This window comes from Magnolia sinica, chromosome 1, assembly GCF_029962835.1.
Source record: "Magnolia sinica isolate HGM2019 chromosome 1, MsV1, whole genome shotgun sequence".
In the NCBI taxonomy this organism is placed as follows: Eukaryota; Viridiplantae; Streptophyta; class Magnoliopsida; order Magnoliales; family Magnoliaceae; genus Magnolia; species Magnolia sinica.
The window spans coordinates 18,592,098-18,615,047 of NC_080573.1; the positions used below are offsets into that span (position 1 = coordinate 18,592,098).

Here is a 22,950-nt window from a genome sequence, read left to right on the forward strand (position 1 = left end):
TCAGGTTTAAACCGTCCATTCAGTGGCTTGCAGAAATTGATGGACAAGATTGATCATTAAAAACCGTCCATAAAGTTATTATTGAAAAAAAAAAAAAAAAGGCCAGCACTCAAAGGGGGTAAGATAATCTGACCGCTGCGAATTCTCATTTGGTAGTCCAAGTCCATTTTTGGATTGTGACATTTATACAAAGCAACTAGTTGCACCGTAAGCCTACAATACAACTAGTGTAATGTGGTATGTATATGGCCCAAAAATCATCCTCATCCGACCATCGGGGAGGGCCACTACATGAATTTGGAGGTTTATGGGCGGTTGTTCATTGTTTTCCTTAGTGTAGAATGTTGACTACCTGATGATTGAATGGGCTGATTTTAGAGGAATCCCATTTTCACAATGGGACGATTCTACTGTGCGGGTTGGATTTCCTTATACAGCTAGTTGTATGGTTTTCTCATATACAGCTAGTTGCAGGTGAAACTTTAACATTGCATAATACGCCTTTCAGCATAAGTCAGTATAAAGCGGTAGAAAGAAGCATACCGTAATGAATGGAGAGTAGAAGAAGGAAGATGGTTTCTGCAATCAGTCGGATGGTCGAAGAGTTTGGAAATGGCCAAGACAGCATATAAAGCACATTTTAAAGGGAGCGGAAATGCTCGGCTGGAAGTCTATTTGTCTCAGGTGCACGCAGGTAATCTACCCGTCTACCGTGTAAACGCAAGGAATCCATAAATCTCCCATGAATAATAATCCCGAACTGTTTATCAAGTCTCACGCACCTTTAATGGTAGTGGATTAGGTGAGGCTCTTGCCGTGGGACCAACTTAGATTTATGTATTTTGTATCCACGTTATCTAGCCCTTTTTTCAGATCGTTTTAGGGCCCGTTTGGCCGGGTGGATTGGAAGGGATTGAATGGTATTAGGGTGGATGGCATGGATTTCAAGGTAATGATGGTGTTGTCAGTAGATTGTCTTAAGATCCATGGGATTGCTATATGGAGCCTGTTTGGCACGCCTGGCCAATCCCGGATTAAACCTTCCCATCCCTTCCAATCCCTCGTACCAAACACATCCCCGGCAAATTTGAACGGATTAGGGTGGATTGGATGGGATTTAAAGGTAATGACGGTGTTGTTGGTGGATGGGTATTATACCAAAAAATGAAGGAGATCCAATTACAAGGTGAACCATATTATAGGAAACATTGTTGATTATTTTTTGGTTTTTCCTTTCATCGTGTGGCTTACACGACCTTATCAACAGATTGGATGGAAAATAAACGTTGACAAAAGATCAAGGTAGGGTGTTCACTCACCGTTGTATTGTATGATATTATCCACCTGATAATTGGATCTACTCTTTTTTTTTTTTTTTTTTTTTTAATAATGACCTAAAATGATATGAAAAAATAGATAATAGGCATGGATATTGTTGATGCAAATGTCCGGTTCCTCCTCTTGGACCTTCGTGTACCTGCACAAAAAAAAAGGGACAAAGGAGACCCTGGCTTGAGCAGGGGACCCTCCGATGCCAAAGTCAGGCCTGGATTCTGGGTCTGAGAGTATTGAGGAGCTTTTTAGAGAGGATTTTTTCCGTACCTCTCAGGGTGACCGGGGTCCTTCTTTTATAGCTGCTGGGGGCATTCTGTCGCACAAGGATTCTCTTCCTGATATTGAGCGCGGGATCTTCTCCTGGTATCACGGAGATAGGATCGTGCCCATCTTGAGCCTTCATCCGATCCCGTGAGCTTCGGGGTCGGAGATCTTATCCCAAGATATCCGGGATGAGGCTCGTCCTAGCGATGGTCGGTCTGGCAAGGTGGTCCGCCCGACACATGCCCGGGACGCTGATGAGTCGTCCGAACCGACTCAACCTTTGTCTCGGTTTAGCGAATCATGCCTCGGACTTGACACATCCTTTTGTGACCCGAGGCATTAAGTCCGAGTCTGCGGACTTGTATTTTTTATCCCCAACAGTAAGCCCCCCTTACTCCGTGTGTTTCATATGACACTTAGGAGTAGCGAGTTTTGAGTCGGTTCACAACCCAGTCCGAGACAGTAGGTAATCATTTAATACGTTCCATGTCGCCTTTGACGGGAGGCGGTTCGGTTCCTGACATCGCGTGCGCCGTCAGCCGTCAAATCGCTCCTCCCGCCAATGAGGGTTGGACACGTAGCAAAGGCATTATTGTCGTCAGTCGACGAGCGCCACGTGTCGAGTGGGGGAATCGATGCAGGCGTCGAATCATTTCCTCATTAATTACTCCCGCCGTATGGCAGTCTTATAAATTGGTGGGGGTCCCGCATTTTGAACTTCTATTGTCATTCCTACTTTTCATTCCCTTTGGAGCCTTCTCAGTCTTTCATCTTCTTCCTTTCCTCTCTCTTAACCGTCAGCGCTTCCTTCCGCCATTTCCGTTTTCCTTTCTCCCTCCGGTGAGTTTCTCCTCCCTCTCTATTAGATAATAATGGCGGATAAGGGTTCTCGAAGTCCCCAGGGGGGAGCTTCCGGAGACGAAGGCGAAGCGCAACGTTTTTGGAATGTTGCGGAATCGCCTTCCTTACTGACGGACGCTGCTTTTCTATCTGAGAGAGTCACTGAAGCTCCGGCGGAGCGCCCTGCTTCTGTTGTTCCTTCTCGTGGTGGGTCGTCTTTATTAACCCGCCCGGGAAGGCCTAACTTCCCAAGGGGCATGGAGGAAGATGAGGAGGAAGAAGATGAAATGTTGATTGCCGAGGGAACCTCCGACCCAGTTCCCGTTGATGAACCGGCGCATGCCGAGTCTGAAGGAGAAGGATCGGGGGAAGATTTAAGCGGTCCGGTTCCCTCAGTTTTAACTGAGGCGGACTTAGACAGAATCCGAATCGGGTATCACATCCCCGAATCGGTCATCACCTATCTCCCCCGTCCAAATGACCTGCCGGATCACCCTCCTGCTGGGGCGGTCGCCATTTACCAAGTGTCAATGCAATGCGGCTTGCGTCTGCCCCTTCAGGCCATCGTCCGGGGAGTATTGTCTCGCATTCAGATTGCCCTGGGGCAGATAGTCCCGAATGGGTGGAGGAACTTATTCGGGTGTGCCGTGTTGTGGGCCGAGATGGAACAGACACCGCTCACAGTCGACTAATTTCTCCACCTGTACCAAGTGCGGGTGAATCCGAACTACCCTGGCTTCTACGTCTTCGCTGCTTGGCGAGGCGGAGGCGGTTCCTTGATAACTGACCCTCCCACTTCCAACAAACATTGGAGAGAGCGTTGGTTTTGGGCATGTGGTCGCTGGGAGACTGATGACTCCGGGTCTTACGAGGCTCGTGTTCCTCGGACTTTCCAGAGGGCAGGTGACTTGGGTTCTCTCTCTCTCGTCCTTTTTCATTTTTTGTAATATTCTGAGTCTGAAGGACTTGTGTCTGGCAGATATCCCGAAGAAGCGGCGGAAGCCGGCTTCAGTGCCTCGGCTCGGATCAAAGAGTTGAGGACGTTGGATCCGTCACAGGTCTTGGAAGGTGTTTCTACAGCCGGAACGCCTTAATCTTGCAGGTCTAGACTCGGAAGTCACGGGTAATTGAAAATGTGTCTTCTGAGTTCTGAATTTTTCCCGACTTACTTCGTTTTTTTTTTTTTTTTTACGAGATTTCTTCCTAAGAGAGGTTTGTTCCCGAACCTACTTCCTCGGAAATGACCGGAGCTCGTCCTCCCCTTAGGGCGATTCACGAAGTTGAAGGCTCCTCCACGGTCAGTTCTTCTGTCGGAGCCTCGGCCACTGAAGAGGCAAAGGGTGGTGCGGAAGGAGAAAGAGCCAGCGAGCTCTTCTGCCCCTTTCGTCGTCGTAATTCCCGACCCGGAAGAAAGGGCGGAAGAGATGGCGGTCGCTGCCTCGGAACCTCAGGCGGCACCCGACTCGGCACACGTTGAGACGGATGCTCCGAGACGGGAGGAAGAGACCGGGTTCGCGTCTTCCAGAGGTGAGGGAGAGACGAGGACCGCATCCTCCAGAGGGGAGGAGACGAACCAGGAAGGGCCGTCTGTCTTGCAGCAGGTGGTGTCGGGGATGGTTCCCTGGGCCTTAGCCCACGGGGGCGAAAGAGAGTTCGTGAAGCTCTACAACGCCCCGTCATCGCAAACCGTCAGCCACGCAGCAAGGATGCTTTTTGAACTCGCTCCTTGCTTGATTAAGGCCAGCAAGGAGCTATCTTCGACTCATCGGCTATAGACTCTCTTGTCGGAAGCCGAAGGGCGACGCGAGGAGGCCGAAATCCGGGTCGGCATCCTGACAGGCGAGGCGGCCCTTGCCCGGAAGGCTGCCGAAGATGCGGGAGCAGAGGCGGCTTCCTCCAGAAGAGCCTTGGATGAAGCGAGAGCGGAGGTTGCTCGGGTAATGGCTCTGCTCTTCGAAGCTGAAGAAGAGAACCGGCGAATTCTCGCAGTTCATGCTTCGTGCGCAGATGACTTAGCTCAGGCTAAGCTTGAGGCGGCGGAGCATATTCGGCAGGCCGACGAGAAGGCTCGGGAGGCTGAGAAGGCCAGGGACCAAGCCGTCCAAGCTTTCCTTGAGTCGGCGGAGTTCGAGGACGAGAGGGACCGCTTGTTCCAAAGCGGATATCTGGAATGCGTCAAGGATATAAAGGAATCTTTTCCTGACCTTGACCTTTCAGAGATCGAGGGTGGAGCAGCCTCGGAACCCGAGAACCCGGACGCCGCTGCCGAAGACACTGCTGCTGGGGACGAGGCCGATGCATGAGGACAGTTACTAGGGCCCTTTGATTTTTTTTTCTATTCACTTTGATGTAGTCACACCTTGTATTTATACGTGTTTTGATGAATGAAAGAAAAATGCTTAGCTTTATTCATTTGATTTGGCTTTAATCTTTCTTAGTTCAGAGTCTTTAAACATTGAGTACCGAGCTAAGGATAGTAGACCTTGAGGTGTTCAGCGTTCCAAGGGTGAGGCAATGGTTGTCCGTTTAGATCTTCTAGCCGATACGTTCCTGGTCGTATGGCGCCCGAGACGATATAGGGTCTTTCCCAATTGGGTCCCAGCGTACCCGATCCAAATTCCTTGGTGTTGGAAAAAACTTTCCGGAGAACCATATCTCCCATTCGAAACCTTCTAACCTTAACTCGGGTATTGTAGAACCGAGCCACTTGTCGTTGCCGCGCCTCCGTGCGCAGCCGCGCCACTTCCCTTTGTTCGTCCAAAAGGTCGAGCCCGAGTGCAAGGAGTTCTTCATTCTCTTCTGCATTGAATGAGGTGATTCGAGCCGAAGGTAATCCGAGTTCAACGGGAGTGACCGCTTCCGAGCCATAAGCTAGTGAAAACGGAGTCTCTCCTGTGGCTGTTGGAGCTGTAGTTCGGTAAGCCCAAAGAATCTTAGGGAGCTCTTCGGCCCATTCTCCTTTGGCCCGGCCAAGCTTGGTCCGAAGATGTTGCTTGATAATCTTGTTAACCGCCTCAACCTATCCGTTGATTTGAGGGTGATGAGGTGAAGAATAAACGTTTCTGATTCCGAGGTTATCGCACATCTCGCGAAAGCTCCTATTATCAAATTGCCTTCCATTGTCTGTGACAATGGTACGGGGCACTCCGAATCGGCAGATAATATTTTTCCACACAAACTCGGTGATCTTCTGCTCGGTTATTTTAGCTAATGGCTCCGCCTCGGCCCACTTCGTGAAATAGTCCACTGCTACCACAGCAAACTTGGTCTGACCTTTTCCCATAGGGAGCGGGCCTATGATGTCGATACCCCATTGTGCGAAGGGCCAGGGACCAGTCATCGGCGTCAGTGCCTCGGGGGCTTGCCTCGGAATTGCTGCGAATCGTTGACATTTGTCGCATTTTTGGACGAGCTGGCGAGCGTCGTGTTGGATAGTGGGCCAGTAATATCCCTGTCGTAGGACCTTATGGGCGAGAGATCGCCCTCCAGAGTGGTTTCCGCAGATTCCTTCATGGATTTCCCGTAATACATAGTCTGCCTCGCTGGGTTTGAGGCACCGCAGCAACGGGGCGTAGTAACCTTTCTTATAGAGGGTTCCGTTGAGTATGGTGTAACGGGAGGCTCGGATCTTAATTCGTCGAGCCTCGGCGCGATCCTCGGGCAACTTCCCTTCGTCAAGGTATTGGCGGATTGGATCGATCCAGGATGGTTCCGAGTTGATTGCATTGACGGCCTCGCTAATTGGTTCATCTATACTCGGCTTATCGACGTATTCGACAGGGACGGACCTGGGTATTTCATCTTCATCGGCTGAGGCGAGCTTTGCTAACAAATCGGCTTTGCTGTTTTCCGTACGAGGGATCCGAGTGACACGACAGAGTTGAAATCCGTTGATAAGTTCTTTCGCTTTCTGCATGTACGCCCTTAACTGGTCTTTTCGTGTCTGGTATACACCGGTAACTTGATTAACAACCAACTGAGAGTCGCTGAAAACACTGAGGTGCGTGACCTCCATGCTAGCGGCGAGACGGAGGCCGAGTAACAACGCTTCATATTCCGCCGTATTGTTCGACGCTTGGAACCCAAGTCGTAAGGCATACTGTATATAGGTACGATCGGGGGTTTCCAGCACAATCTCAGCCCCACTTGCCTTCGAGTTGGAAGAACCGTCGACAAACAGTTTCCAGGGAATAGGGCAGGTAAGGGTCGGGGGAGCGGTTGTTGTTGGAACTGCAACATCCTTTGGCATATCGTTGACCGGGGGCTTGGATGGTGGTGTTCCCTCGGCGATAAAATCAGCTACTGCTTGCCCTTTGATTGCTGCCTTTGGTCTGTATTGAATGTCAAATTCACTCAATTCAATGGCCCATTTCGTGAGTCGGCCGGAAGCTTCTGGTTTCTGCAATATCTGGCGAAGCGGAAGATCGGTCATCACGATGATGGTATGGGCATGGAAGTATGGCCTGAGTCGGCGAGAGGAAGTAATTAAGGCCAAGGCCATTTTTTCCAGGCTTGGGTATCTTGTTTCTGCCGGCAATAATGCTTTACTGACGTAGTAAACCGGCAGTTGCTTTCCTTCGGATTCCCGTATCAAAGCCGAACTAACCGCTGCCTCGGACACCGCTAGGTAAAGGAGCAAAGACTCCCCTGATTCGGGCTTTGATAAGAGAGGTGCAGAACCGAGGCATGATTTTAATTGTTGGAATGCCGCTTCACATTCTTCCGTCCAGTCCATTGTTTGTCTCCCTTTCAACTGTCTGAAGAAAGGGAGACATCTATCCGTGGCTCTGGACAGGAACCGATTAAGTGCTGCGACTCGTCCAGTCAACCTTTGGATGTCCTTTATGGTTTTAGGGGATTCCATATCAATCAAAGCATTTATCTTCTCAGGGTTTGCCTCTATTCCTCGCTGACTAACCAAGAAACCGAGGAACTTTCCAGAGCGCACCCCAAAAGCACATTTATTTGGATTCAGCTTCATCCGAAACTTTCGTAGGGTGAGAAACATTTCTTCCAAATCGTTCACATGATCTGCCGCGTGTATACTTTTGACGAGCATGTCATCAATATATACTTCCATGGTTCGGCCTATAAGCCGAGCAAAGATTTTATTAACTAATCTTTGATAGGTTGCGCCGGCATTCTTCAGACCAAATGGCATCACTCGGTAACAATAAAGGCCTTTGTCGGTGACAAAGGTAGTTTTTGATTTATCTGTCTTATGCATTGCAATTTGATTATATCTTGAATAAGCGTCCATGAAGCTAAGGAGCTCATGTCCGGCGGTACTATCTACTAGTTGGTCTATCCTTGGAAGCGGAAAGCTATCCTTTGGGCAGGCTTTATTTAAGTCAGTATAGTCAATACAGACCCGCCACTTCCCGTTGGATTTCTTTACGAGCACGACATTCGCGACCCACTCTGGATAGTACACTTCTTCTATGAAATTAGCCTGGAGGAGTTTGTTGACTTCTTCTTCAATGATAGCGTATCGATCAGGGCCGAGCGGTCGCCGCTTCTGTCGGATCGCTCGATACGACGGATCGATGTTGAGTCGGTGAGTCACCACAGAGGGGTCGATCCCGGGCATATCTTCGTGACTCCAGGCAAAGACGTCGGCGTACCTACGGAGCAGGGCTATCAGCTTTTCTTTCAAAGGGGACTGCAGAGACGAGCCAATTCGTACTGTCTTGGATCCATCTGTCTCGACCAAGGGGACCGAGACAAGATCCTCGACCGGCTGTCCTCGTTCGTAATTCTCGCCCCGAGGGTCCAATGATTCGATCGTTAATACGTTGGTCGGACTTTTGTCGGCGGCTCCTTTTACGGCTATCATGTAACATCGCCTCGCATCCTGCTGGTCTCCTTTGACAATTCCGACTCCCGACTCGGTCGGGAATTTCATTGAAAGATGGTATGTGGATACCACGGCCTGGAGGAGACTCAATGAAGGTCGGCCGAGTATTGCGTTGTATACTGAGGGTTGATCGACGACCAAGAAGTCAACCATCATCGTCGTCTGACATGGGGCACTACCAGCAGTGAGCGGTAACGAGACAATCCCTTCAGGCAGTACCTGTCCACCGGAAAAACCGATCAACGGGGTCCGAACTGGGCGTAGTGTGGACCGTTCGATCCCCATTTTGTCGAACGCCTGAGTAAATAACACGTCTGCAGATGACCCCGTATCGACGAGTATCCGGAATACTTTTCGGTTAGCGATAGTCAGGGTGACAATTAATGCGTCATCGTGGGGGTGATGGATACCTCGGGCATCTTCCTCTGTGAACGAGATGCAATATCTTTCCCTTTTCTTCTCCTTCGGTGGCCGATCTATAATCATGAGCTCGGACTGAGGCTGACTAAGTTTTCTTGCGTGATTCCTTCGTGCATTGTTTGAGTCGCCCCCACCCTGCGGACCGCCGATAATCGTCCGGATTTCTTCCATAGGCTGACTCTCGGTCGGGCGTGCTTCAGCTGCCCCAACTTTTACCATATGTTCTCTGAGTCGGCCGTCTTTTATGAGTCGTTCGATCTCTTCTTTTAGGTGACGGCAATCACTTGTGTTATGCCCGTGATCACGATGATAATGGCAGTATTTATCCTTGTCCCGCCGATGAGGATTGCTCCTGAGCTTACTGGGCCAGTTAACAAAGCCTTCGTTTTTTATTTCCATCAATACCTCTTCCTGAGTCTTGTTCAAGGGAGTATACGCGGAAAATCTTCGGTCCGGCCGCTTGCCCGACCTTCGCTCATCGCGCGCTTGATCATCCTTGCGTTTCCTTCCTCCGGCCGAGTCGGCTTCCTTTTTGGTTGACTCTTTGGCCAAGGTTTTAGTTTCACGCAGGATTCGCGCTTCCTCGGCATTCGCATACTTATCCGACCGTGCCATAAATTCTGCTAGAGTATCGGGTGGAGTTTTGTCTAGAGATGCCAGGAATGGCTTATCTCTAACTCCTTGCATGAGCGCATTGAGAGCCGTTTCTTCCGAATGTTTTCGAACCTGAAGGGATTCGAAATTAAAACGCTTGATATAATCTTTCAGTAGCTCTCCCTGCTTTTGAACTACGTTGTTCAGATGTGCAGGGGGCTTCAATTTCTTCTTTCCGCCGATGAAGTTGGTGAGGAAGGCGTCACTCAGCTCAGCGAATGAACTGACGGACTTTGGTTTCAACTGTTTGAACCACAGTCGAGCTACATCGGTCAATGTAAGAGAAAAGGCCCGACACATTACTGCGTCCGAGGCATCGTGGAGCTCCATATAGGTTCTGAAGCATTCGATGTGCTCCGTTGGGTCGGTCTTGGAGTGATTTGAGGTAATCGAAACCTCTCGGGCAACCGGGCCTTCAGTACCGAGTCCACAAAGGGGGACGCCTTCGCTTCGGACCCGGTTGGATATACATTCCGGCCGTGCTTTATGTCCGCCATCTCTTTCGCCATTTCTTCCCGCACTTCTCTTTTAAAATTTTGAATATCGGCTTTCCAAGGTTCACTGCTCTCTGCCGTGCCTTCCATGGATGGGCGATTGCGCCTTCTTCGTTCTATCTCGTGCCGAAGATCAGTCGGGGGGAGGGAGGCGTTGGCTGACTGCGCTGGAGATGGTTCTGATCCGCCTTGGGGTTGGCTCGGCCGGAAAGACTGCGGCGCGGAAGGTTGAGGATCAACCGCCGCCGCCGGTACGTGCGCTGTCTCCCCTTGAGGATGCGGGAGTGGTTGCATTTGCTGCTGATACATTCGTTCCAGCATCTGCTTCATCATATTCATATCGGAGCGGATTTCTTGAACCTCCTTGTCCAACCGCCCATCGTCGCGACCCCGCTGATTGTTGCTTGTTCCGGTCGCCCCTCGTCGGCGGTTGTTAGGTGGGTTCTGGGCTGCGGGAACCGCGATTGGACCCGCTGGCCCTGTAATCGCATTCTCATTCAAATCTTCTTCTGGGACCGTCCTTCTAGTCATCACCATTGAAATCAGTATAGAGATACGAGATGGCTTTTTGTACGGTTCCCACAGACGGCGCCAAGCTGTTGATGCAAATGTCCGGTTCCTCCTCTTGGACCTTCGTGTACCTGCACAAAAAAAAGGGGACAAAGGAGACCCTGGCTTGAGCAGGGGACCCTCCGATGCCAAAGTCAGGCCTGGATTCTGGGTCTGAGAGTATTGAGGAGCTTTTTAGAGAGGATTTTTTCCGTACCTCTCAGGGTGACCGGGGTCCTTCTTTTATAGCTACTGGGGGCATTCTGTCGCACAAGGATTCTCTTCCTGATATTAAGCGCGGGATCTTCTCCTGGTATCACGGAGATAGGATCGTGCCCATCTTGAGCCTTCATCCGATCCCGTGAGCTTCGGGGTCGGAGATCTTATCCCAAGATATCCGGGATGAGGCTCGTTCTAGCGATGGTCGGTCTGGCAAGGTGGTCCGCCCGACACATGCCCGGGACGCTGATGAATCGTCCGAACCGACTCAACCTTTGTCTCGGTTTAGCGAATCATGTCTCGGACTTGACACATCCTTTTGTGACCCGAGGCATTAAGTCCGAGTCTGCGGACTTATATTTTTTATCCCCAACAGATATAAGATACATCTTGATGGCTCCACAGTAAGGGCCTCGCCATCTTATGTGAGTCCTCAGGGTCTCACCTAATCCGCTCTCACCCCCACATTTAATAGACTACCATGCAATAGTCACACCAAATTGACAACCATTAGCCATTTGACCAGTGGCCTATAAAGTAGAAGGTCAATATTGTTTACACAAAAATAATTCAAATCAATAATCTGATCCATCTACTTGTTAGGGCCATCATGGATTGCTTGTGTTTCTAAAGAATCATATTGGTTAGACAATCTTAAGAAGCCCATCCATGCCTTTAAAAACAGATGGATATAGAAAATAAGGCGAAGGATGAATTGGATCATCCCGTCGGTGAGCTCTTCCCATGGTTTCGTTAGGTTATCGCCTCCTGTTGCATACTTTGATCCGAAGGGCATTCCTGACCCCTTGATCGTGTGGCTGTGCTGTACGAAACAAACAGACGGCTAAAAAAAAAAACTAATGCAAACCAATGGATGGCTAAAACGAAACAAATGGACGGCTACATATCCGCGCAGTGGCTAGTCACCCTGCCACTAGCCATTGGCTAGTGGTCAGTGCTATGTGGGCTCCATCACGATGTATGAGTTTCATCTACACCGTCCATCCATTTTTTCAGATCATTTTATGATATGATTCCAAAATTGATGTAGATTCAAATCTCAAGTGGACCGGACCACATCACATTAAACAGTGTTGATGGAATCGTCCACCATTAAAACTTCTTGGAGCCACAAAAGTTTTGGATCAAGCTGATATTTGCTTTTTTCCCGTCATTCAGTCTGTATGACCTAATCAATAGGTTTGATGTCAAATAAAAATTACAGTGGGGCCCTGGAAATTTTTAATGATGGACATTTAATCACTGGTTTCCACTGGTGTGGTCACGTGAGATTTATATCTGATTCATCTTTGGGATCAAGCCCTAAAATGATCCGGAAAACTGGATGGATAACATGGATAAAATACATACATCATGGTGGGGCCCACAGAGCACGGACCACTAGCCACCTGACTAGTGGCACCGTCACTAGACAAACCGTTTCCGGTGGATATGATCTCGCACATGGATGCCAGCTTGCCAGGCTCAGCCATACAAGCGGGTAGGTTGACCACTTAAATAAGAGAAGGCCTCGAGTCCAACTGCTTGTACTAAAAGTTATGGTTAGTCTAGTGGATAACTTCCAACTTTTTATGTACGTGCCACATCCAACTCGTCCAATAGGTTGGCACTATTAAAAGGAACACCTACACAAAAAGCAGAAATAAATCTGGTGGGCTATACTTGTAGTTTTTATATTTATCAATAGTAGAAAATTTCTATGGTGTAGCTCATCAGATGAGTATACAGGCTGATTTTTACACTAAGTGATCCTTATAATAGTTCTAACCTATTGGAAGGGTTGTATATTACATGCACTTAATAAATTAAAATTTATTTTTCGGGTGGACTGCACCTCATGGTCCAATCACGTGGACTAGAGTATCTACTTAAATAATATTGTTAATCCAAAATCATCTACGTTTACTATTCAACTTTCGTGCTAACAGGCTGTCCGCATCTACATTGAATACGCGGCTATCTCTTGCACAAGCGCAACTTGCTGTGTCCTCACAACCAGCTATATGGGTGGGAACCTGACCATAGTGCTCACATTAACGTATGCAATGTATATCCATGCCGTCCCTCTATTTTCCCAGATTATTTTAGGGCATAGTCCCAAAAATGAAGCAGTTACAAATTTCAGGTGGACCACAAAACAGAAACAGTGGTCATTGAGAGCCAATATTAAAAAACCTCCTAGGGTCCACTGTAATTTTTATTAACCATCCAACCTGTTGATAATGTCACACAGATCTCTATGAAAATAAAAACTAAATATCAGCTTGAACCAATTTTTTTGTGGCCAGCCTACAAAAGGTTTTAATGGTCAATAATCACTGTTTCCTGTGGGGTGGTTCACATGAAATTATTATCTACTTTATTTTTGGGACCATGATCTAAAATAATCTGGCAAAAATGATGTAGGGGGTGGATATCCAATGTATATATCAAAATGGGCCCTATAGTCATTTCCCCACCGACATTGCTGGTCCGGAGTCGCAGCCAAGTCGCGCTCCACATTGACTTAATAGGTTGGAATTAAGCCAATAACATCTCCTTTTCCATCCACTCATATATTAGATGATAACCATAATCAGACAATAATCAGCTATGGGATTAAAAAATTTTAAGGTATAACTATAATTAGATAATATATGGGTGGATAACTATAATTAATTATCCCGCATATACATGTGTTTTACTGTAATTTTACCATTAAGAAAAGAGAAACAATCAGATACAACCATTTCCTTTCTTTTTCTATCAACTTGTCATATTTGTAAATTATCTTATCCATACAAATGCTGGCCATTTCATGATGATCATCTCGTTTAAAAATTAGGCTGGTCCTCTTGTTGTATTGGCCACACCCATACACTGAATTATTCCTTGAGCTGTCTTTTGATTTTGACGTTGTGGCCCAACTAAAGATTCAATCAGCTTGAATTCCATACCAGATGATTATCACGGTGTGTTCCAACTTTTGCATGGATCTTATATTCTACATGTCAAAATGACTAATAGGGTACAACTAGTTGCTTTGGACATATGTGACCGTCAAACATTCATGATCACCAGTTAAATAGTTCGATTTTACCATCACTCTAAAATCCACCTACCGGATGAATAGGACAACCTGGCTTATATGTATTTAGAAATATTTTCCATCCACAGTGTACAGCCTTTAAAATGTGTAATCCATGAAGAAAAGATGAATCTAGTTCATGTTGGGTGCATGTGTGTAGTGTATTTAATTTATTATTATTATGGATCAACTGACACGAAGATATGACGAGTCAAGGAGCTTGAACATGGAATTCAGGGTAAACTCAAATCAACCACATACGGGAAAATGAGATAATTCACCTCTCCAATTCAACAGCAAAGATGGTACGTGGACAACAGTCCCAATCAAATATTGGTCGACGAGGCCCATATCAATAACCTCCGAAGAAGAGGTTTCACATCATTCAGAGAACCTCCAAAGTATCAATAACCCACATCCCGAGAGAAGTAAAGAGTGGCGGAGGGTTTGGCCCGACTAGGGAGAGCAAATCAAACGACCCATATCTTTACATCTGTCTCAGCCCTCCCTTCTGCCGCTTGTGGAGAAACTGTCCTAGACAGAGCAGGTCTGGGTTCGGTGAAGGAAAACTATCATGGGCTTTGTGCATCAGGCCAGGTCCGACTGATTGGCTGCCCTGGAATGAGGCTGTCTTGTAGGTAGATGTTTTTATTTTATTTTTTCTTTTCCCTTTGGTGATGAATTTTAGCTGATATGATAGGTGAGGCCTGGCAATTTTGTGGTGCCCATCTGAAAGACTGGATTGTACATTCCCAGTTCATACAATCAATTATAGGGGCAGACCCTGCCTTTTAAAAAGAAAGAAAAAACAAAAAAAAAGTCCCAATCAAATATTGATCGACGAGGCCCATATTACATGTCCCATCTCCTTTTTCCTCAACTATTAGTGAAAATGAGATATTTTGAAGGCACAAATGTGTTGTCCTCTAGATGGTGTGGGTACACAACTGATCAAGGGGGCTCGAGGCCCGAGGTGGAGCACACACTGCAGTCATTGCCTCTCACCCTCTACCCCTCCTCTCATCCTAACAAGTGTTGGGGTAAGTGGCCCGGATTAAGCATTGCCACCTATCTCATTTCCACATCTCCCACTCAATCCCATACTCAACACGACCTTTTTTAGTCTATCTTAACAATGTTGATCGGCATACATGAAGTAAGAAGGTGCGAGCAGCGAAGATTCTAATGTCTCTATACGTAGTTATATATGTGGTAAGCAACCACCAAACTATGTACAGCGCCCCCAGGCTCTGCAAGGCTTGTTCTAAACCCGAATGGCCACACCAAATGGAAATAACTCTCAATCTAGAATCACTCTATGGGCATATATCAAGCTATCCTCTCATCGAGTTCAAATTATAAATATTTTATGAGTGTTCTTTGAAATTTTTAAAAATAAATTATTTATGTATATATATAATTTTAAGAAACAGTTTGCAATATCATCTTATAAATTAAACTTGAAATGCCATAGTAGATAAGCCTCAAAGTGTGTAATTATGGTCATAAAGACCTAGGGGTTATTGCCAATGGGCCCTTTTCTATGAAACTATGTAATTCAAGAATTGATTAAAGCCCCTTTTCTAATAGTACATCCCAGCTGAATCGATCATAACATTCATATTGTAAGCTAAAATAGCGACACTCAATCTCATCCTCTTATATGCAAGGTGGATAGATGAGAGCAAATGGGTCACCTATGATGCCAGTCTGCTGGCAAAATGCACTAATTAGATCAAATTGGAAACTAGTACATAAATTAATCATAGAGCAAAGTCCAAGTCGATGTTTTAAGTACGTGGTCACTCACCCACGCCCGTAAAGTAGATATTATTAGGCATACATCAAGTCTATAATTCGTAGTATTGCCTAAAGCACGTGAGTAGAGATCAACAACTCTTGACCTCATTGAATAGAAGTCCTGCTTAAAATACATGAGTAGTGGCTTAGAAACTTCTAACCACACTCCACATGAGTAATGATGCGATCGAGAAATAGAGGACCCACCTAAAGCATATGAGTATTGGCTTAGTAACTTTTAATAGAATTGGTCAATCAAGGGCTTGTTGATAATCTACTTTAATATTTCAATGACACCAAAATCTTTGCATTTGTACATCATTTGGTACCTAAAAAAGTGGATCATAATAAGCTGATTGTTATTGCCCATTGATAGCTTCGTACCATACTCGATAAATTGATTATAACTTTGTTATATAATATCCAAATTTTATCATCTTAAACTTTTTAGAAAGATAATTTGATAAAACTATCAAACAAGACCAATTTCATAAATTTTGGACACAATTATACTTAAAAATGGCCCACAAAGTACTAATTGTACAACCCAAAAATTGGGTAACCCAGTTGAGTTGCACAACCTAGTTGGCCCACACACCCAATGATTAGGCGATTCTTATCTTCTCCCTTGCACAACTACTCTAAATCATGGGAGTAGCAGTTTCCATGTGACGCAGCTTATAAATCCTACACAGACCAGTATTATGAGGGAATCCAAAAATCAGAGCAAGAGCTGAAATTTCGTCAAATCAGCAACTCAAGTATAACTCAAGTCCTAATGAGTTCATGGAATCATGAATATTTGTGTAATGAAGAACTAAAGATTGTAACATCACATTCTTAGGTGGTTCTTATCCTTTTGATTTGAAATTTGTTCTTACTTCGAATCATGTAAAGATCCCACTGATATCAGACCTAAGAAAACATGGACGATTGCAATTCCAGAAAACAATTAGCAACATTTCCACTTAGAGCATTTCCCATTCACATGAGCTTGCACACCTACTAATACAGATGTATAAGGGCTCATCCAAGTTTTGTGTGTGTGTGTGTGTGTGTGTGTGTGTGTGTGTGTGTGTGTGTGTGTGTAGATAGATAGATAGATATACACATTTGCTTAATCATTTAATATGGTTTTCATATTTCAATAATGACATGATGTGTTTTTTAATGTGATTAATTGTCTTTCATTATGATGGTTTCAATTTTTAGTCATGCAATGGATAAAACAAGTATTAATAGATGTTGTTTTTGAGTTATTTCATCCACATTAGCATGTCACAATGATTTATTTTTTTTGAAGAAAACTAGATCTTGTAACCAGAATCAAAATAGGAAATAAGAAAATGAGCAATCTCAAGAAATTACGCAAGCAAAAGAGAAAATTAGAAAGCAGAGTAACCACAATAAAATTTTCTTCAATATCTCTATAATTCTCAATAGAAATAAAGCAAAATGAAAGAACCAACTTTTTATATGAATCATAGCTACCATGTGAGCCATTGTTTCCACCATTATATGGTTAGAATGTCTGGCATACCCCACATATTAGTTGTGATGTGGGGCCTGCACTCTATCAGAGCCCTTATATGAATAGACTGTCCTGGGAGAGCATTCTGATCAACCATAACAAAAACTGCCCCATTAATCACCTTACTGGCCTTCACCTCCCCTACATTGTTACTCACGTTCGTCACCGCATTCTAAGGAAATCTCGACTGCCCGTTCACATAAAATGAGTACTGTAAATGATTAATCCGGTTGGAAAACAACAGTTTTGATGAGAAATCAGCAATCTACTAGTACCATTTCCGGTGATTGTTCGTTTACCTACAGTCGACTTCAATTTCATCCCCTTCACATTATTCCGATCAACGACAACCTGATCAACAATTGTGAATGGCCCATCCAAGTTTACGATCGGGGTGTCCTGTCCGCTCCCGGAGAACATGTTGTCAGCAATGTTAAGACCTGCAATATTAGTCCCTTGACAGATTTTAAGGTGATATAAGCATCTCCTAAGAAGAATGCATTAGTAATATGGACTTGAACTGGGCCTTCAAGTACAATGCCAGTGTAGTCCATGTAGCTATTATCTAATCCTTGTTTGGCCTAAGCCAGGTAGCTTTACATACACTCCTACACCACCCCAATATGTGGCCTTGTTATAACAATGTACCCCAGTAAGTATGTTAGCTTGTCCACATAAGACGACGCCGGTGGCCACAGAGAAGATTGTGACATTGGTGATGACATTGTTGTTGCTAGCAAGGTCGATCGCAATGCCTGAGAAGTTACACTCGAGTGGGTCCCCACCAGCCGTTAGATGTTGCCCCAAGAATGAGCTTGAAATGCAGGTCTCGTGACCTTCTCAATGAGTAGTCCTTTGGTGGTGAAATGGATAAAGAAGCAGTTTTCAACACAAGTTTGGACGGCATCAACGACAAGAACACCGCCACCACGGAAACTAGAATCAAGGAGGAGGTCCCGGAGTGTGATGCTTCATAGTAATATGATGGTTTCTCAAATTTCATGTCGGCAAATTTGGCATTTTGGATGGAAGATGCCTTGAGTAGCTCAATGAGATATCCGTCTAATGGGAAATCCTCCGATGCTTGAAGTGTTCCTCCATGTATCTGAAAAAATCCATGAAAATGGATGTCAGCAGTGAATAAAATTTAAAATAATAATAATTTAAAAAAAAATAAAATAAAATTTGAATGGCATCTATCACCTGACGATAATGGACATGAATTGAGAGAGGGAGAGGGAAAGAGATGAACTTATGATGACATTGCCATTGCCGGGTGGGAAACGCATGTTAGGACACGACTTAAAAGATGAGGCAGATCCAAAACTCAAGTAGGCCACAACTAGAAAACAGTGGGGATTGAATGCCCACTATTCAAACACTCATGGGACACAGAAAGTTTCAATCAGGCTAGTATTTTTGCAATTTCTGTTCATCCAGTGAGGATGACCATATGACCCGTTTCTATGGCATGAAAACATCACAATGGACCATAGAAAGGTTTTAACTGTAGTCATTTCCCTTCCCACTGTTTCTTGTATGTGGCCCACTTGGGTTTTGTATATATCTCATGTTTGGTCTCATGTCTTCTAATGAGGTAGTGAAATGGAGGGACCTGATGAATTTCTCACAAAAATCACAGTGGGGGTGGGGTTGCATGTCAATCAAGCAGGCAAGCCTATTAACTGAGAGATGGATTGACTGTTAAGTATGGGCAATTTCATCTATTCAAAAATACTAAAGTTTTTTTTTTTATATAGATAACTAACATTAGAAGGTTTAATGTCTAATGGTGGAAACTATTAATGGCTTTTCGGAAATAATTTTAAAGCAAAAGGTTTTCAGTTTATAATATATATATATATATATATATATATATATATATATATATATATATATATATATATATATATATATATATATATATATATAATCCCTTGAAAAAAAGGGATTTTTACCCAAAAATTCCTCGCTACTAATTTTATGAAAAGATACCTTCAACTTTCGTATTTATCGAAGTATGCTTTGAACCTAGTAATGAATGTAGAAAGGCCAATTTTCCCTTATTGGGCATTGGATTGGATAAGCAGGAATTGTTGGAGGCTTTAAGGTCAAAAAGGCCAAGCTTGGAGTTGGCTTTCTTTAGAGCTTGTCCACCTAAGTAATGATTAATCCTTTTGATGAGACCCTTTGAGAATAGTGATAAAATTCCGAACACCAATTACGAAAAGATGTTAGAGAAAATTCTCTCGGACAATTTCACTTTTCACTGACTAGCCTAACTAAACCTTCAAAACTTTACTTTCCATTTCTAAACTTGTGTTTTATGGATTGACTTCTTTCGGATGAAAATATCCTTGCTTTTTGGCTTATATCCTTTCATTCTACTATTCCCAAAAACCCATCTTCTCTTCATTTTTCTTGCTAAAATCTCCAGTTATTTTCATTTTATATTTGCAATCTTTCTTAGAGTTTTGTTCATTGCTTCAAATCGATCGCATTGACAAACTTGGAATATTTCTGGTTTTGTCAATATGAGTTTTCTATTTTGAAATTGTGTTTCACTTCACCACATACTTTTTCTTTTTATTGAACTCATATTTCACTGGAACAATGGTTGTGAGAGATAAGAATGAAGAATGTGTTTTTTCACAGTGAAATTAACCGAGTTCTCTTTGAATATCATAGTATCGGTGAAATTGACCAAGTACAGCGGATTCGACCCAGTACGGGTGAAAATTGACAGTACAGGTAAAATCCGTCGGTAATTGAGATTTGAAACGGGTTTCAACCATCGTTCTTTCACTGGTGAAAATTCAACTACAATGAGAAAATTGTAGTACGTGTTGAGAAGTAAAAATTCACCCAGTACAGGTGTTGAGATGGTTTTCAACTGTCGTAAATTTATAGTATAGGTTTTGAGACAGTTTTCAATTGTCGTAAATTTATAGTATAGGTTTTGAGATGGTTTTCAACTATCGTTTTTTCACAGGTGAAATTTCATCAATTACTAGTGAAAATTAACTAAGTACATGTGAAAATTCACTAAGTACGTATGAAAATTTATCGAGTACATGTAAAAATTGATTGAGTATATGTGAAAATTTACCGATTACAATATTCACCGATTACATGTGAAAATTAATCGAGTACAAGTGTTAAGATGGTTTTCAACAATGATATATTAATGAGTGTAGGTGTTTAGATGGTTTTCAACTATCATTTTTTCACAAGTGAATTAACCAAGTACAGGTAAAAATTAACCGAGTACATGATTCTCCAAGTAGAAGTTGAAATTGACTGAGTACATGTGAAAACTCACCAAGTACAGGTGTTGAGACGGTTTTCAACCGTCATAAATTCACCGAGTACGTGTGTTAAGATGGTTTTAACTATTGTTTTTCACAGGTAAAATTTGAAAATTGACCAAGTGCATGTGAAAATTCACTGAGTACAGGTAAAAATTCACCAAGTACATGTAAATTTTGATAGTATAGGTGAAAATTTACCAATTACAAGTGAAAATTGACTCGTGTACAGGTGTTGAGATGGTTGCCAATCATCGTAAATTAACTGAAAATTAACTGAGCATGGGTGTTGAGACAGTTTTCAACCATCATTTTTTCTTAGATCCACACCTTCCATTGATTTTTTCTATATCATTTTTGCATATGAGCCCGAAAACAAGCAAGGTCCAAAGCTCAAGTGAATAACACCACAAGAAATAATAAGAATTCGCACCTAACGTTGAAAACTTATTAGGGCTATAGAAGGTGAATCAACCTGCTATTTGTCTTTTTCCCTTCATCTAGGTCTATGTGACTTTATGAACGAGTTAGATGGCAAATAAACCTGACTGGTTAGTCCTAGGAAGGTTTTAACGGTAGTTCATTCAAACTGCCTTTTAGTTGGGTGGTCCACTTGGACTTTGGATATGCCTTAATTTTAGGTTCATGCTCTAGAATGATTTAGAAAAATTGATGGACCGTATGGATCTAACACTTTAATCATGGTTGAGAACTTACTTATTTTAAAATTTGTATTGTATAGCTATAGACACTCCACCCAGGCTAGCAACTTGATGAAGTATGGATAATTCTTAGGAACTAAACCTAAAACATAAACCCTACTTAAAATTTCTGTCACTTTCAAGCCTATGCCAAACCCTAGCTAAACTCAAGTCATTATCTAAGCCAAGCCATTACCTAAACTAAGTCATACCCAAGCCATTATCTAAACAGAGCCATACCCGACTTGTTTCTAAGCCAAAGCCTCAAACCCAAGCCTTTAGCTACTCTCCAAGTAAGAAGGAGCTAGCTTGCTAAGTTTCGAAGAAGAAGAAGAGTCAGAGGCGGTAGTCCAATTATCACCCATGGTAGCTGAGTTTTAGAGAAGAACAGTCAAAGGCGGTAATCCAATTACCGCCTCCTCTCGACAGATGTGCCCAAGGCTACAACTGTTGCTCTCCTCGAAAGTCAACTATGCTTGGACCTCCTTGACCCCAAAATTCTTACTATTTACCATTTTACTAAGCCCTTCAACCCATGAGAAAATGCCACATGGCATCTCCCTTCCCTCCACCAATCCAAAGCTGCCACATTAGCATTTACCCTCCATAATCCCTAGAATTACGTAAAGACCATCTAAGGGGACCATAAATACCCCCCTCCTCTCTTCATTTCACATCAACCAACAACTAAAGAAGCCTCACTAAGAGAGAGAGAGAGAGAGAGAGAGAGAGAGAGAGAGTGAGTGAGAGTGAGAGGGTATACTTGAGTTCTCAAGCTCCCATATTTCTAGCCCCCTCTAGCCTCATATAGTCATCTCTTAGCCTCTTAATCCTACTTAGGCCAATCATTCCCAACCATGGTGCACCCAAACATCCGAGCCATTTCGAGTGCAAGCCAAATATCATGTAATCATTACCGGCATTCATATTTTATCAATCGCATCATTACTTCCATTCTCAACCCCCCTGCTTCTCTAGGTTGTCATTGAATATATGCTCTGTGACTTGTCAGAACTCTGGATCTTGTCACATCAGAAACTCATGGTAGTCTAGTCTTCTTTCATGTCATTCTAGCATAATCATATCTCTTCTTAAATCTCATTTCTAGACATTCTCTAGACGTATACTCAATGGCTTACTGAAATTCCAGACCTTGCCACATTATAAATTCGAGTGTGCCTAATCTCATTTTAATATTTTGCATCATATCATTTTATCCCCTAAGATCAGATTACCACATGAAGTAGAAACCATACACTTGTATGGGTAGAGAGGGGTGCTTAACACCTTCCCTCTCTGTAACTAAGGTCTTTTACTTGGAATCTCAGGTCGGGGATCAAAAGTCAACCTTGAGCAAGAGAATCTCTGGATTCTCTAGCTTTAACAAATTTTGCAAGTTCTAGCTGATTGCGGGATTTCGAGTTAATTGGCTAATGACGACTCCAAGTCTATTGCATTAACAATTAATCCAAGCAAGAGAGTCTATTTTAAAGAAAATTTGAAACATATTTTTTTATTTAAAGATCTCTTTTACATACAACAAAGAGTAGCCACATTAAAAACTACAATGTCTCTATAATTCTCTATAGAAATACAGGAAAACTGAAAGAACAACTTTTGATATGCGAATGGATCCTTACACTTGCTCCGGTGGTAGACTCTCAGGAGTTTCAACACCCGGTCAAGGGTTCGAGTATCCATAGGTGGTGAAACTCCACTGCGGCGTGAGTGTGTGTGCGTGTGTAAAAAAAAAAAAAAAAAAAACTTTTGATATGCGTCATAGCAACCCAGCACTGGAATGCAGTCATGCCAAAGATCCAGATTTCTCATATGAAGTAGTGTATAATGTGACCATATGCCACATATTAGTTGTGATGTGGACTGGAATGT

At 43.8% G+C, this 22,950-nt stretch overlaps 1 pseudogene; it reads right to left on the reverse strand.

Moving 5' to 3' along the window:
- Positions 1-17,034: 17,034 nt before the first annotated feature.
- On the reverse strand, positions 17,035-18,340 carry LOC131244550 (polygalacturonase QRT3-like; annotated as a pseudogene).
- Positions 18,341-22,950: the final 4,610 nt, after the last annotated feature.